The sequence below is a fragment of the Chelonoidis abingdonii genome, chromosome 15 (assembly GCF_003597395.2).
Source record: "Chelonoidis abingdonii isolate Lonesome George chromosome 15, CheloAbing_2.0, whole genome shotgun sequence".
Lineage (NCBI taxonomy): Eukaryota > Metazoa > Chordata > Testudines > Testudinidae > Chelonoidis > Chelonoidis abingdonii.
Window position 1 is genome coordinate 25,072,015 of NC_133783.1, and position 17,566 is coordinate 25,089,580.

Genomic DNA, 17,566 nt, shown 5'->3' on the forward strand with positions numbered 1-17,566 from the left:
GAAGGGGGTGGGGAGGGAATCCTTGGCCACTCTTATTTTGCTGTTATACGCTTTCCTTTCTAATCAATGGGAAAGATACAGTTACACAGATACTGGAATATCCTGGAACACACTCAAGCCTGCACTGAGTAGAAAAGCAGAGCGGCTACTGCAGATGGAAACCTTCTGTGCACTTGTTTCTAGGAGCAAGCCCCAGAGAATATTTTCATTGCCATGTGAGGAGCGTTAAGTGAATAGCATGACTCTTCATGCCCTCTGCTGATACCATTAGCTGGTCAATGTCTTAAAAGAAAATCCCTCTGTGCAAATACCTGCTCAGCAAATGGATCCTTTAAAGGGACCAGACTACATGAAAACAGCTGGCGTGAAACTCTTATTATCAGACTTATCAGATAGTTTATATACTCAGCCCTCATAATCTCTGATGAGGAATACCCTCCAAAACCAACATGTCTATTTAATCAACAAATTTATCACCAACATTATTGCTAATTCCTAGAGTCTACCTATGATTTAGGTGCCCAATAGCATGAAAAATCAATCTGTATGACCCTGGCTGGCTGTATAGCAGTAGGTAACATCAAAGCTCCTAGGACTGTGCTGACATGGTGGATGATACTGGTACAGTAAAACAAGAAAGTGAACATTAAAATACTGGGTACCACTTCTCCTGTCAGTCACTCGATAAACTTGCCAGTTCCATCAGGTCCTTTCTGAGTCTGGCTAGTTCTAGAGGTGAATCTTACAATTCTGCCACGTACCATGGGTCATTCTGATGCTCCTAATTCACAGTGAGTACTTGCCCAAAAACAGCGCATATCACTAATATGTAATCATGGCAAGAGGCAACAGAGGTCTGCATGACAACAGAACAAATTTGCAGTTTCTAGACTTCACTGTCTTTGAGCAATGACTTGACAAAAAAAATGGAATTTTCCAAATGAGCAAAATCACTGACATTTCTAAATCCCAGATCTCGGATTCAGCTTGACAAGCTCATCTCAAATTAACTTCTGCCCCAATTTCCATGCCAACATGGACTTGTGAAAAATCCTTTCTGGAGCTTTAAGGGCGGGGGCAAAAGCACCACTTACTATACTAAGTATATTCAGAGCTAATACGAGAGAGCACCTTACATTCTTGAGTGCCACACAAACTAAGTTGCTTTCCAAACATTTCTGTAAGTTAGGTAAGTGTAATTATCCAGATTTTACAGATGGGAAAACCGAGGCACAGAACAATTAAGTGATTTGTCCACAACTGCACTGCAAGTCAGGACTTCCTAGCTTTAGCACCAATCTCTACCCACTACACAATACGGCTCCTCAACAAAACAACAACAAATGTGTGAAGAGCCTCATATCCGAAGAGGCAACCCCCTCTGTTAACCGTTTTACAACATAAAAAAGAAGCCTGTTGAAAGTTATGTTATGACCCCTTTACGCTGCGAGTGGCTTCCACCCTGCTGGATTTGCCCACCATGGAATACCCCTAATGTAAATGAATTCCCCACATGGCACAGAACTGGCTAAATGATTTTTGCTGGTCCCTTTTGGTTGCCACTTAGGACAAGTTTCTCTGTATATGAACTTAAATAAAAACAGTAGCTCATACCTTAAGAGCCCTTCACATGGTTGTACTACTATGATTAACACTGTCCCTGCTGTTTGCAACAAGTCTTCCTAATAATAAGGCTATTGTAGTGATGGCTCCCAGACACTGTGCTTAGTTACTGTACCAAGTTGTCCCTTCTTGCCCCAATGTCAGCTTTAAAAAGAGACTTTTCATGCTGAAGCAAATTTGTAAACCAGTTATGCCTAAAGCATAATGCTTTGACATTCTGTATTGACCCTGTCATGGCTGAAGATGTGTGTTTGAATAAGAGCTTTCTCCCTCCCAATATAGCACCACATTCAGCTAGTTGGCCCTTCAAAGTATTCACACTAATACTTGACTTTTGATATCACAACCATGGAAATAACTGTGATCTCAGAAATCTATCATTGTGACTGATTGAGGCAAAATATTAAAATGGCCTGAGGAGGGTAATGTTCCTCATTAAAACACCAATATCTTGGATAAGACTGTCAAGGAAAATTGTAATACATGAAAGTACAAGTCTGTTCTAAAGAATTTCCCCAATGTGGGAATCCCCTTTCCAGAGTTAGAAACCTACAATCCACAGGAAGTTGTTTCTCCACCAAGATTCTTCCAGAGAAAAATCTTTTCTCTTGAACATAATCTCCACCTAAAAGTAGTTTGCGTTTTCTAAAACCGCTAAATAAGGCTTCACTAAAGTTCTGTTTTGCTGAGAACTTACAAACAATTAAATGCTTGACAGAATGGTAGGATGTAAGTCACTCCTCTAGCAGAACTCTGAGTCAGGAGGTTTCCTTAGCAACCCAAAACAATAGGAAAATACTTAGTAACTTTGTACTGTCAAGCAAATTCATTGGAAATATCTTATCACCCAGGTTTTCTTAATAGGTAGATGCAGAGCATTGGTGAGAAAACACCAATAGGAAAATTCCTAGGCTGCCTTCTGGTTCCAGAGAAAGAAATCTTTGTCTACCTGCCCACCCCAGTACACAGAAGTAGAAAATGAAAATCCTTCTTCCAGCAACTTGGTGAAGGCAAAATTCCTGTTGTAGCTACACCATCTTTGTATCTAACGACACTGGTTCTACTCTGCCTACTGTCTCAGTTCTGCAAGTGGATAACATGCCCAGAATTAGTTCTGTGAGCACAAAGCATCCAGAATTGGTTCTGCAGGGAGAGAAAGAATGCCCAGGATTAGCTTTGCAGGCAAGTTTCAGAACCTAGAATAAAAACTAAATCCAGCCTCCTGAGTGGATCACTTTGCACCTCATCTTCAATTCATTCCCGTGCTGTGTTGAGAAATATAGTATCACTGATTCCTCTCTGGGTAAATCCTCTAATCACCTGTCAAATCAAATGCTGGAATGAACGCAAATGAAAAGGGTGTTTAACTTCCAAAATCAGAACCTAACTGAGTGATGACTCCCCAAAATCTAATTGAAGGGCACTTACAGGGAACCAGTGTGGCCTGAAAGTTGGGCGAGATGGGACCGTCTCCCAGATTAGGAGAGTGGAAATTCCAATTCCACTGAAGGATTCTGGCTGTGTTCCTTATAACACTTGGCAACAATCAAAAGGGAGCAGGAGTCTGAAATCTGATAACAGACCAGGGATTGCCGTTGGGAGTCCCACAGGGCTCCTACTCTACGCTTGTTCAAAACAGTAACAGAATCAAGCTTTTTACCATGTCCTTTTGTTTTCTCTGTTATAAATTCACACTCCTTACTCTTTATTTTTCCTATTCCCTTTGGCTGCAGTTACTGTAGCTCCCTGGCTGCCAATATTTGCTCCTAGCCATTACAGTCTTGTGCCACATAGCACACTTAGGCTCCTCTGCCTGAACATGGCTGGTTGCTTTGACTTAGGTTGTATTTTTAGAATATAGTTTTATCTGTTTGATTTCTCTGTGGGTTCTTGTTGTACCTGAACCTTCCCTCCAAATCAGAACCTGAATGCAAACCCCGAATCCTCTCCCCAACTCCTATTCCTTGCTGTTCAAGCTTCTTCAAGAGCAGTTTATTAAGCAATCGTGCTCCAGCCCGTATACACTAATATCCATTTATGGAGCCACAGCCAACAATTTTCTGTATTGAGTGCAATCCCCTTTCTTCTTTTGTCAGAGTGGGGCCCAGCCTGATCATTAAAAATATAAGCGTGAGTGGACAAATGCTGGTGGGAACTCCAGAGGAGAAAGCAAAATGACACCCTTTATGTGACAATGTTCACCATGAAATCTCCTTAAAGGGATTAAAGATGCACGCACACATATAACAAAAAATCCTCATATAATGAACAGAATGAAGTTCCTGCCCCACTGGGGGAAGGGTATGAAGGGGGAAAAAGCTGACAACCTTCCATCCTTTCACCTCCCAGCATGGGCCATTCTCATCCCACTACCTTTCAGAAATTCAGAGGGATTTAGAGGGATGGCCAAATCCCACTGCTATGATATGAACCCTGGTAGCAGCAGCAGACGGTGAATGGGATGGTGATGCTGGGGTAAAAGAAGGAAACAACTCCTTTGCATTATTCTTTAATCCTAAAATCACGTTTCCCATGTCTCGGCTTTAGAATCTCAGAGTCCCAGTCTTAATTGGTTAATTCCCTCTTCATGAGCTCAAAGGAATGACAACAGATTGAAAAGCAAAGCTGGGTACAAAACACTTCCTCTCCTCTGTCCCTCAAATAGTGTTAGATATAGTCTTAATTCCCACCCCCAGGAATCCCACACCATACAGTGCCTCTCTCACACAAACTGTATAGTCACCGAAAATGCTAATGTTTTAATAACAGGTATTCTAATATTATTTTTCCCACAGGCAACCAACTTTACAAAGTAGGAGCTTTAAAACGATACAGATAATCAAATACTTATCTCTTGATGACAACATTCTGGACATATATAGGGATGTATACGTAGCTAATTTATCTCAGTTATATAATTAACTTTATACTAAGTTCTTTGTTGGAGAAAATGCTTTAAAAAGAGGCTGGTAAGAGGAAGACAATTGTGGGAGAAGAAGGAAATGGAAGGAAGATGAGAAAGAGGGATATGTACTACCAGATATTCCACACTATTATTCTTGGAGGATCATGCTGTAAGACAAGTGAGTCACGGAGCTGCTGGGTGCTCTGTTGTAAATCTGGCTCTAATTGTGTAATACGTGCATGCACGGAACATTTAAATTTGTAGCTATACAGTACTGGCAAAGATCCTGAGGGTGATCAAATCTCAAGCTTCTGCGTGTAAATTGGTCAATCATCTTTGGGGCTCAGAGAGGACTTTCCCCCTCACATTCAGCACTGCACAATTTTTCAGGGACATTATGGGAGCATTGAGAACAATGGGATTCGTAAGGTGCTGAGCTCTTTTGAAAATATGACTGACTCCTGTACAGACCCATGGAAGATGAGCATGACCTATAACAGTCTTACAAATCCTGTTGCAAGAGGAATTTCCAGGACTGAATTTATATTATCAGAGGTCATAGTCAATATTCATCACTATTTCACAGTCTGATAGAGTTTAAGGCCAGAACAGACCATTAGATCATCTAATCTGACCTCCTGTCTATCCTGATTTCTCCATGAGCTACAAAACATACGGGATCTCTAAGTGTCAGTAGTTGTTCCTTGTCCATTTACTACTTGCTCCCACGGAGTCCCTAGTGCAGTGTCAAACAGGTAGAAAAAAATTAACAATGTTTTCTCTCCAAATCATCTGGGGAGTCCCTCCAAATTTTGTTTTTCACAAAATTTCAGAAGTCCAACTTTTCTTCCACCACAGATCAGTTTTCAAAATTCATTTGTAGCTTGAAATTTTGTGTTTTCCAAATTTTCCACAGATGTACAATGGTGGTCATCTCTGGTTCTTTTAACTTTTCAGTATTTAAGTAACTCAGCTGTTTAAAAAGAAAATCATCCACACTCCCCAAATAAACACACGCACGCACATACACACACAAAGAGGAATCCATCAGAACAGCACAAAGAGGCAATCAAATCAGGGGGGATAAGGTGTTTCATCTAACTCCCAAAGCCAAACAAAAATCCACCACCCTACTTTTTCCCATTATCTGCAACTAAATAAAGTAAATAAGCAAGTGACTACCGATTTATCAGTAAATTTGATCTGGGAGTGAATTCATAATAAAGGGTATGCCTGGTGCAATTTAGAACTGCCTGCAGTGTCCCTCAGTTGACCACTAGATCATGATAAAGGAGACGCTGACAGAACCTTAACTGCAGCAGTGCTGTACTAAGCTCAGCAAATGCCAAGCTAACAATAAAGCCTATGGACTATACATGACAATCTCTCAACTCCTCCCTCTTGTGGCTCCATTTACTTTCAAAACCAGCATTTGGGACACTGGATAATCAGGACACCTCGTTAATGCCAAATGGTAACTGTTACAGATTGAACCTGGCTCAGTGTGAGAACCTGATGGGAAAGATTTTCCCCTTCTAATCAGATTAAGGTGGCAGGAACTAGTGGGCCCTCCTAATGAAAAGCCAACAGGCTCACAGAGAGCAGCCTAAATTCCTTAAGCAGAGGATCATGTGGGAAAATAGCTTTTTTCTTCCCAAGGTCTGGAAAGCCCAATGCTGGGGAGTTTATTTGGTGAAGGTTCTCAGAGCCTTCTCTCTCTCCCTCTGTTTGGATTTCTGTAGTGCAGTTTCAGAGCCTCCAGCCTGTTTGTTTTGGAATGCATGACACACTCATTCAATGAGTCATAGCAAATATATTGGGCCTGATTCTCAGGTCTGGTTGATACTGGCTGAGATGAAGATACTAGTCCTGATTCTCAAAACTGCTCTGGTCAGGAGCCAGCTTAAACTGCCAGCTGAGGATTCCCCTGACCTGAAGAAAACCCCTGCTGGCATAAAGCATAGCTGATACTATGTTACACCCTCACAGCATAGGCTGGCCAAAAGGGAGCATGGCCAGGATGAGACGGTACTTCTGTACTCCAGCAATGGCCAGCGGCTGCAATAGCCCTGGACTGTTGGCTGCCTGGTGCAATTCAAAGCAGCCCAGAGTGGCCCCCACAGTTGGCCACAAGATCATGGTTTAATCTTAATTTTCCTTGCTGGATAATTATCACAGCTTCACTGACCTTGAAACAGGACCTCTGGGTACTTTGAGATATGGATTGGAAGGCTGGCTACTTTCACTGTTTCTTTGGTAAGTGCTTCTGTGTCCTGTGCTGAAATAGTGTTTGGAACTTCTAATATGATTCCTTCTTGGTGAAACATCCTTACTATAGCAATAGGACACGAAGACACTAGCAATGGACATATCTATCACTGTCACAAAAAGCTTGTACTGCATCAGGACACCAACCCTTTTTAGACTGACACCTACAAGCCCTGCATTAAAATTATATCACTCACTTCAGCAACGAGGCTCCAAGCAGTAACTGCTAACGGGTGCTTCACAGGAAAGGAGAATGCACCTTACCACCATTACAACCTCCAGAATTAATAGCTATTTGAAGAAGAGAGTCTCATGCTGGTAAAGCCATCAGGAATAAAGTACTGGCATGTTTATGCACCTCTATCTTACAGAGAGGCTCTTTACATATCTCTCCCAGCACAAGACAAGGAAAGATATTTTTTGAGTAGAGAAACCAAGGCGCACACTGCAAATCAGAAGTAAAATGGATTTGGGAACAGCTTTCCTAAAGAGACACTGCTCACATTGCCAATGTGAGACTATCAATTAAAAACAAAACAAAATTTCTTGTAAAGGTTTCCTGACAAACCAAGCCAGATAGAAAATGGCATGTGCACAGCCTTGTGGGGACTGTGGACCTGTTACAACACAAATCACAGCAATTTCCTGCCTTCATCCTCCTCTAAAAATATAGTTCCATTCTACTTAACATGGCTGATAGGCTAACGGCTCAGGGCAGCCTGCTTGCTGGTGTTACGTTTCCTCTATTGTACTCTTTTGCCAGGGGTAGTCCCATTAGACATATTACTGCAACCTGGTTGGCTTTCTATTTTGCACTGGTGAAGTGCCATTATCATTACAGTCCAATCGTGCAAAGGTACAGTAGCTCCTCACTTAACGTTGTAGTTATGTTCCTGAAAAATGCTACTTTAAGCTAAATGATATTAAGCGAATCCAATTTCCCCATAAGAATTAGTGTAAATGGGGGGGAGAGACACCTGAATTGCCCAGCCCTTGATAGCCTTCTGGGCAGCTGCCACACAGGGAACTTAGGGGAATTGATATGGGGGCTGCCAATCCACCCTGGTTCCAAGCCCCCACCAGCTAGCTGCAACGGGCTGCTGTCCCTGCAAGCAGCGGGCAAAGCAAGTGGCTGCCAAACAACATTATAAGGGAGCATTGTACAATTTTAAACAATAATGTTCTCTAACTGATCAGCAACGTAACAACAAAACAACTTTAACCAGGATGATGTTAAGTGAAGAGTTACTGTACACAATATGAACCAGCTTTTGCAGGGAAAGGGGATCAATCAGCCACCTGATATTTAAAAACAAATTGCATATATATGAATATTGACAAATTATTTTTGTTTACCTTTGCAAGCTCAACATACTTCCAAATGGATGAGGAATGGGTTAAACCAGTGTTTATGTACAGCAATGAACAATTTATTCACCAGATGAAACTATAGTTCAACAAGCATTCATACAACAGTGTTCTTGGAAAAGAGAAAGTATTTGCCTTCGTTTCCAAGCAGAGCCACAGATGTTAGTAATTCCACCCTCCCCACACATACTTCTGATGCACTGCCACAGAAGGACACAACCACACAGCTCTCACAAAGCCCTGCAGAAACCCCCACGGCATGCTCCTGACTGCAGCATCCAGATACAAACCTCAAGTTCCCCCAGTGTGAGCTCCTCTAGGCAGAAGTCGCATCGTTTGTACAGTACTCAGTTGTCCACAACAACAGCTCAATTAGCCTTCTGACAGTGTCTTAAAAGGTAGCATCTCTTTCTTCTTAGTGCAACCAAGCGTGACCTCTGGCAGAAAAGGTCTTAGGGACATTTCTGTTGTTGGTCAGACCACTGGTGCCTCAGAGACCTGACTGGGTTGCAATATGAAACTGAGCTCACCCAGAGGTCAGGGATGTTATCTCAGAGTCACAGATCAGTGGCAACAAATTAGCAATCTGTGAATTATGGCATTTGGTGTGACAGTTCCCTGATGCGTTCAGCCACAGTAGTGTCATCAGTAAAGGAGATGAACACGGTTAACAATACAGTGTCAAGCCCCTACAAACTGGCCTGGCCCAAAGACTCTGCATAAAGGACAGAAGCAGAAAGGGGAGGGGTGTGGTGGGGAGTTGCTCCTCAGTGGCTGAGAATAGCTAACTACTGTGAAACGGCAAAATAGTGGTAGAGCGGCCTCTGACTCTGCACGGGGCTGAAGCAGCACTGAAAGAGCCCTGATCCTGACCTGAGAATTGCTGGTATAAATAAATGTAATTCTGTTTATATGTTATAAGAAGTACTTCTTAGGCTATGAACTTTCAGAATCAGCATCTTGTCAGAAACTAAAGATGGTTTATGTCTGAACACATCTCCATTACATAAGGGTTGAGCAGACATCTGGAAATAGATTTTTCAAAATATTTGTGGCAAGTTAGCTCCTGCATCTCAGTTTAAAAGCACCAGTGGGTAGAAATCCCTAACAAACACCTTGAATAAATGGCCCCGTCCTTCTCCACTGGCATAAAATACCTTGAGATTCTTGGGGTTACGCCCTCTCAAGAGCTGTGATGATTCTAAATTTTGCAAAAATTTCATGATGCTTCTGAATTCATTGCTCGTCTAACCCCTTTACCTACGATATATTTAGATTTTAAAGCTCCAGGAGTTTTGGCTCTCAGCTGAGTCTGCCTCACTCTTTCTAGTTAGTCATACCGCACTTCAGCCTTGCCATGGTTGAGCTACCAGCTCGTTACATCCTCCCTTGTTACAGTCCTGGTGGCACACCAGACAAGCCTCTCCGCTTTAGCCTCACCTTGAACGAATGGATTAGTACTCAATTGTGTGGTCTTGGTCAGGTTGTGATTTATAGACGCTGGCATCGTCCTCTTGCGCACTCCTTCCCATCGAACCCCTAAGCATCCTCCTGTCCCCTGTGTCCTCCAGACCACAAAGCACAGACTATGCGGCTGAAGTGCACATTCCACTAATGTGTTTTCAGTTAAAAAAAGGAAAAACAGAGAACTATTATAGAGGAATGTTACCATCCAGCACACTCTTGTGTTCCCTCCACAGTGCCAGGACAGTCTCGTCAGTGCTATGACCTGTCTTCTCACTATGACTATATTGTGTAATTCTCATGGCACACTTTTGGCTCACCAAGTACATTTTAAAACCTTCTTCTGCTGAATTCGGTACTTTAGGGAATACTACAACAGTATGTAAAAGGGAAGCAAGGAGGTGATGTGGAAAACTCCACACCACGACACCTTCCCCCCTCATATACATCCTATAGCCCTTTGTGACATCATGACATGGTGAGGGACTGGCTTGACAAGAAGGCTCAGAGGGGTCCCAGACAATGATGGATAACTAGCGGGTGAGTCTATTAAACTGTGAGTATCGCCCACTGAGTGCAAGAGATGCATCAGAGCCAGAAGCAAGAAAGGAAAGAAAAAGGCCTCCTTGAAGGGAAATGCTTTGGTAAACTATTCATTTAGCATATTACCCAATGGGGTCATGTTTTCCCCTTTTATTGATCTTTTCTTTCAAACTCATTAAACTCACAAACGGGCCCTTTATTTCAAAAGACAGCTGTCCCTCTTTCACTCCGACAGCATCCTGAACATTCACACAGTGAAAAGCACTCCCCGCTGCGTATAAACCATGAAATGTGTTTGAAAATAAAGCTTTTGATTAAAACTGACAATTCTGAGCTTCCCATGCTGTCCCCCAAGCTGAAAAAAATGACATCATCTGTGACACCAGCAGTGTGGGGAGAGACAGGTGTCAGAGCATGTAACCCCTTCCCCGCCTGATTTCAGACCAATTTAACAAACAATTCAACGGGGCAAATTTTCGAAGGGGCCTCACCGCAACCTCTGTTCATGAACAGATAAGAAACTTACTTGCATTTACAATTCTTGTGCATGCAAATGACAGGATTTAGGTACATGAAACCAATTTGCACAGTCAAACTGTGTTTTACAGTTGTGACAGAACAAAAGAATTATTACCATGACTGAGCACACAGAGACAAAGTCAAGGGCCCCCGATAAATTGGCTTTTAAGGTTTCAGGGAAATATTAAAAATATTTTAGTCTCATCCAGGCTCTGACATTCATTGATGTCTCCTCAGGAAGAGAAGTGCACTCAGTCAACTTAAATGATCATTTTAACTGAAAATGTTATTTTAAAAAATCATGAAAGCTGCCCTGAGGATTCCACCTCCACTAAGCAAACCTCTCAAGACACCACTTTAAAGTAGCTCCAGTGTTTGCAGTAGTTAAAAGCCATCTGACCTTTTGTTAAAGAACAAGTAAACATCTTCTGCTGGTCTCTTTGGGGGTTGCTTAATAAGATCTCATTATAGAGTCCTCACGTTAAATCCAGTGAGAAGCATGTGGACTTTCAGGCAAACCTGGATATTATTAGCTTAAAGTTGAAATGCAGAGCGCTCATAAAAGTGTAGTAAGCAATGTAAAGTCCCTGATCAGTTACAGGATCTTTGACTGGGCAATTACACCTTACATGAATTATCTGGAAATTGGATCTTCCCACATATGCTGAATCTATCAAATTCTGTGATCAAGATTCAAGATTTCCTCTGCAACAGCTGAAGACAACACAGACACCCAGCCTTCTCAAGCTATTCCCAGATCTGTTATCAACTGCTGCTGGGGAGAAATGGAATCCTAAACTCAGGTTCTGTCAGGTAAGTAATGAAAGAACTGGATTTTCACCACTCTGCTTCACCGCTTTGTTAGCTTCCTTCTCTCTCACTCTCATCTTCATACCTTCTTCCATGTTCCCCTCTCCCACATGCCGGGAATACCCTTTCTAGTCCAGTACACCTCATACTTAGCCTTCTTTTTATCCGAGTCTCTTTCTGAAAAACTCATTTCCCCTATAAAGCTCATAATGCTAAACCATACCTGTAAAACACAGCCCCAAACCTTTCCTGAAATAAAAACAAACATAGAATAAAATGATATAATAGTGAACACTCCAAGGCCCTGATCCTGCAAACATTAACCACATTCTTTGCATATGCAAGTAGTCTAAACTTAGTCTAAAGTGAACTCAATGGGATTATTCACATGCATAAAGCTAAATAAGTACATAAGAGTTTGCAGGATAAGGGCCTAAGTTACCACCATGCTGAGGGGCTCTTAGTGAGTTTTTGAGTTTTATCTTTGTCTGTTTACCCTCTAAGCCAGGGGTTCTCAAACTGGGGGTCGGGATCCCGCAGGGGATTGCGAGATTATTACATGGGGGGTCATGAGCTGTCAACCTCCACCCCAAATCCCACTTGCCTCCAGCATTTATAATGGTGGTAAATATATTAAAAAGTGTTTTTAATTTATAAGGGTGGGGTCACACTCAGAGGCTTGCTGTGTGAAAGGGGTTGCCAGTAAAAAAGTTTGAAACCCACTGCTCTAAGCGCTGGGGGCAGGAGCCTCATATTTCTTTGTGTCTTGTGCAGCATTGAACAAACCCTTGGTGCTTAATAAATAAATCAGGAGAATGCACAACAATAAAAAATTTCACATACTTTGTTTTAAAATTTAAATCTCGCTGTAATTTTAAGCCCACTTGTATATTTGGGGATGGCAACAGTGTTAAATTATAATGCAAGATAGCAATGGAGGATGCTAATGCCAATTAGGTATGCTTAAGGAACTGCACAGTACAGTAGGTTCACAGTAATCTATCCATGTCAGAACTATGGTTATTGCAATTAACAGAAAAGAATTACCATGAAGCATTACTATTTCTTTATCCTTATACTGATATGCCTTAAAATTCAGACTTCAGGAGGTAAATAGCAAGCAGGTGTGTTAGGAATTTAGCTAGCTGATTGACTCACACTGACATTAATGGGAGACATACAAGTAAATCCTTACATCTCACACTGATAATTTACCCCTCATCTGATTGGCACCATAGCAGTTGCAATGTGAGTTAATGCTGTTTTGGTTTCTACATTTTGAAAAGTCTTCATAGATTTGTCACTTCAGAACTGGTCATGCCTGCATAACATTTTCCATGACCCTGCAGAAAAGAATTGAAACAGGGAGGAAGGGAAAATGCATGAAAGGAAGAATAGCTGTTTTCATTCTCCAGTTTCCAACTGTACAGATACCATTCAGTATATCTCAGCTGGTCCACCTGACATCATTTGGGAACCCAGTTATAAGAAATAGGGCTTTGAGCACAGAATCCACGTCTCTAGCTTCCAGACACCAAAGTAGCGAACGAGAAAGCAGGAAAGACAACAGGGTTAGAAGGAATTTCTCTTCAGGCCCCATCTGGGGCACAGACACTGCGTCTACTATGTTCTAGCATGAGACATTCAGCCACGGAAGGAATGAGGAAGGGAAGTGAAGACTGAGGGAGGAAGAGGGAGAGGGAGGAGGGAGAGAGAGAGACAACTGCTCATATTTGTGACGACTGCTCATATCTGCAGCTATTTAGGTGCCAAATGCTCAACAGTGCAAATGCTTTGAACGATTAGTAGTAAAATAAATACTGGTCTTCCAGGTCAACCAGCTCTTTTGGAATATGCACATTTTTCTTTTTTGTTAATAAATGGTTAAAGGAAAACTCTTACAGGTCAGTAGGAGGGAAGTTCTGGAGTAGGGTTCAGGGGAAACCAGGAGAGGCTACTCAGAACTGACGGAGAGGAGCTGAGGATTGCCAAAGAGGAGCTACGAAATGAGGGAGAAGCTCTTGATTTTCCTCATGAATAGCTGCTCTCTGAGCACAATTTTCAAAAACAACTAAGTGACATAGGAGCAATAATTAAAAACAACTAAATGCAATAGGCCCTTCTCTCTTCACTCCGGAAGAACAGTTTTCACAGCATTGCCTGGGATTTGGCGGACAGTTTTCAGGGAGCTGCAAAAGGAGGTGACATTTCTCTCTCTCTATCTCTCTTGGAAACATCCAAAACAAATAGGACATTCTCAGTCTGCTTTTGCTGAAGAAGGTAATGTGAATGAACCGCACACTTTTGTTCTCTCCCTTTCTCCCATCCCACCCGCCCATCTTCAGTGCCCCTCAGTCAAACAGGTGTTCTGGACAGCGGCCATCATCCACAAGGCCTCTACAGGGATTTTCATACAGAGCTTTTTGTTTAGGTCATAAGCCCCCAGCTCCAGCCTGTCAAGAGTTCTGCAAAACCATGAATTGTTTATATACTTGCAGGGAAAGACAACACCATTCTTGCTAATATTTCCCTGCAATGAGGACAGTGTCAGTAGAGCAGTGTTTCCCAACCAGCGTGCCATCAGACCCAAACAGGTGACCCACAGAATTTTCTGAAAAATTACATTTGAGAACAAAACACCTCTTCCCTTTTATTTTAATTAGTGTCAGAGCCAGATCACATTCTGGACTTTTCCTCTGTGGGATGAGGCCCCTTTCAAATACTATGCATGCATCACGATCCACTCCCCAAAGTGAGGTTAAGAGGGATAAATGGTAAACAAAGATGACGTGTCCTGATGAATGCAATGAGCCTTTGATGATGATGCACACAAAAAAACATACAAGTCAAGCCTAAGTTTTATATTTACATTTGACTTGTGGTAAAAGTCAGAATGAGACGGACCCGGGATTGCATGATAATTAATTACATTGCATTTTAAAATGGTGGAGAAAGTTACACACACTGGGGAAGACTATTTTGAGAATGAGAAGAAAGGATTAATTATTAATTGTTTGTCATCCCAAAATATTATTCTCAAGTGCAGGTCACTTTCTCTACTGAGCATGCGTTTGTCCAGAGTTCTTATATTTAGCTTTAACGTTGGTTCCCACTGTTGAAAATGTTAATTCTGGCACAAAAGACAGGTCACGATCTAACATTAGCTGCCATGGTTGTTTTGATTTTAACCCTACTAGCCTCATTCTGGATTGGCTCATAAATATTCATGAGACAAAATCATGGTAGATGCAACATTACACTATGGTTATATGAACATGATGTTACGGGAGTCAAGTGGTGGTTAGTACGTTTTTCAAATCTTACAAATCTCAAAAGTTACAGTGGTGAATTCTGAATTTATGACCCCACATATGGACAAATATTTAAAGAAAAAAGATTTTAGCAATTTCACACCTACTTGCAGTGATGAAGCTGAACCTAAAACTAAGGAAGTGAAAGTGGTGAACTGACAGTTCTGCGAGAGTTATCCTCAATATAAGGAACCCCCTGCACTCTTCCACATTGTCTCATGTGCAGGGAGAAACTCTCAAACAATGCCACGGGGCCAAATAAGTTAAAACAACACCTTACAAGCAAACATTCATCCCTTGCCAAGAAGGACACACTTTGTTTTATGCATTTGAGGGACCAGAATGAGAAGCAAGCATGCCCGACAATAGACTGTGCAACTGTTTCTGACAAAGCACTGGAAGCAAGCTATATGGCTGCTGAGCTTGTAGCAAAGGCAAAAAAGCCACACACAATCAGAAAGACATTAATTTTACCAGCATGCAAAGAAATTGTGAGAATATTGTTAAGTGCACATGCAGTCAAGGAAATTGAAGAAGTTTCCCTTTCAGATAACAGGATAAGTCACTGCATTGATGTCATCAGGTGATATTAAGATGGCGCTCGAAGAAAAATTAAAACCAAGTGGAAAATTTGGACTGCAGCTTGACGAATCAACAGGTATCAGTGGCCATGCTCAACTCTTGGCTAATGTAAGGTAAGTTGACGGAGATAGTATCAAAGAAAATTTTGCTAAGAACTGCCAGGTCATGTGACTGGAGAAGATATATTCAGTGTGACAACAGCCTACCTTGAGGAAGGAGAACTTCACTGGAAAAATTGTATCAGTGTTTGCACCAATGGGGCAACCTGCATGACTGGCAAAGTGAAGAGGTTTGTAAGCAAGGCCAGGGAACAAAACCCAGATGTGCTGGTGATGCATTGTTTCCTGAACCATGAAATTCTTGTCACCAAAACACTGCCAGAAGAAATGTCTTCAGTGTTAGATGGAGCAGTAAAAATAATGAACTTTATAAAATCACAGGCCTAAATATCACGCGTTTTCTCCTTGCTGTGTAAGGAAACAGAAACAGAGCACCAGAGTTTACTTTTCTACACTGAAGTACACTGGCTTTCCCATGGAAAAGTTCTCTCATGCTTGTCTGAGCTGAGAGAGGAGATCATAATGGTCCTGAATTCAGATAAATCAATGTACACGGACTTGATTGCTTATGTGGCATGGGCTGCAAAGCTTGCCTACCTGTCTGATATATCCTGACACCTTAATAAGCTGAACAGGAAAATGCAACGTAGAAATGAGCATCTTCTCTCCAACATGGATAAACTGCAAGGGTTTACATCTAAGTTAGCCCTCTGGCATGAAAAAGTAGCAAAAGGAACAATAGAAATGTTCCCCTTGGCAAATGCAGCAGATCCTGCTGGCAATATTTTGGTCAATGTTGTTTCTGAGCATTTGGAAAGTCTGGAATTAAAATTCAGTTCATATTTTCCTTCAATTAATAGAGAAGATTTTGACTGGTCCAAGATCCTTACAGCTCCTCTGCAATGCAAAGCACTAAGAATGTTACAATAACGGCTCAAAGTCAGCTTGCTGAACTAAGGATGGATGACATTTTGATAATAAAGCTTGATGATACACCGTGGGACTCTTTCTGGTTGAAGGTGGGAGGAGAATATCACGTAATCTCTGACCACAGTATCTCCATTCTGTTGCCCTTTTCAACCTGTGCAAGTTACATTTTTCAAGCCTGACTTACATCAAGAACAACCAAAGAGAGCAGTTGAGGTCAGTGAAGCAAGAGCTCAGAGTGGCACTGATAACATTTCCTCCCAGGGCTAAATGACTCTGCACATCAAGACAAGCTCAGGTATCTCGTTCAAAGCTTTTTGTTATTTTTAATTCTTGTATATAACTTGTGGTCATTAATCACAGACTGTGAATCACAGCGTGCATCGAATTCAGGGTAGCATTTCAGAGTTCCATTCTGTGTCAGGTGGTGCTACGCTTGCAACCTCTGGAGTCTGGCTTTTGCTGTTGCTCACTTCCAAAGCCATACAAAAGAAGAAATGGCTCAAAGATAAAAAGGTAATACCGTAAGTCTTGATGCAAAATAATATCACTAGTTGACCTTTCTTGATTGGTACAACTTTTGTAGTATTTGTTGTTCACCCATATAATAAAACAATTATTTTTTTATTTGACATTTTGTTGATGTGCATGTGTGAGTCGACTGAAAATATTTGTCACAATCTGTACAATGATGTTAGACTTTAATATGGTGGTGTGCCTCAAAATAATTAAAGGTAGCAAGATGTGCCATGGCAGAGAAAAGGTTGGGAACCAGTGTAATAAAGGGCTCTCTCCCGTAACTATGCCTTGTCTGCACTCTCTCACATACTGCAGCTCCAAACCTGTCTTCCAGATCTAGGCTCACATATGGGGAAGAGAAGGAAAAATCTTCACCCCTTAAATAAAACAACTGAGTGAGACACTTAAACACCAGCCAGATGGCAACAAACACTGCCTACTTTCCCTTCCTGGGACTCCCAGGAACAAAAGAGGAACAGATTAGGAAGCTGTTTTGAGACACTCTGCACTGACAATGCACATCCAGCTTGATGGTGCAATAGCACAGCTAGGTTACAGTGAATTAAGAAAACAACAACCACCAATCAATACAGACCAGTAACATTATGGAGGACACTATACAGTCTTTTTAGCGTATGTGCAACATGCCACAACTGGCATGTGACCAG

General features: G+C 41.7%; 1 protein-coding gene across 1 annotated transcript in view; it reads right to left on the bottom strand.

Annotated features, from left to right (window-relative positions):
• The window catches only part of ADAMTS14 (ADAM metallopeptidase with thrombospondin type 1 motif 14), an 89,202-nt gene that overhangs the window by 42,578 nt on the left and 29,058 nt on the right, over positions 1–17,566 (bottom strand). The gene's annotated exons all lie outside the window — the stretch shown is intronic.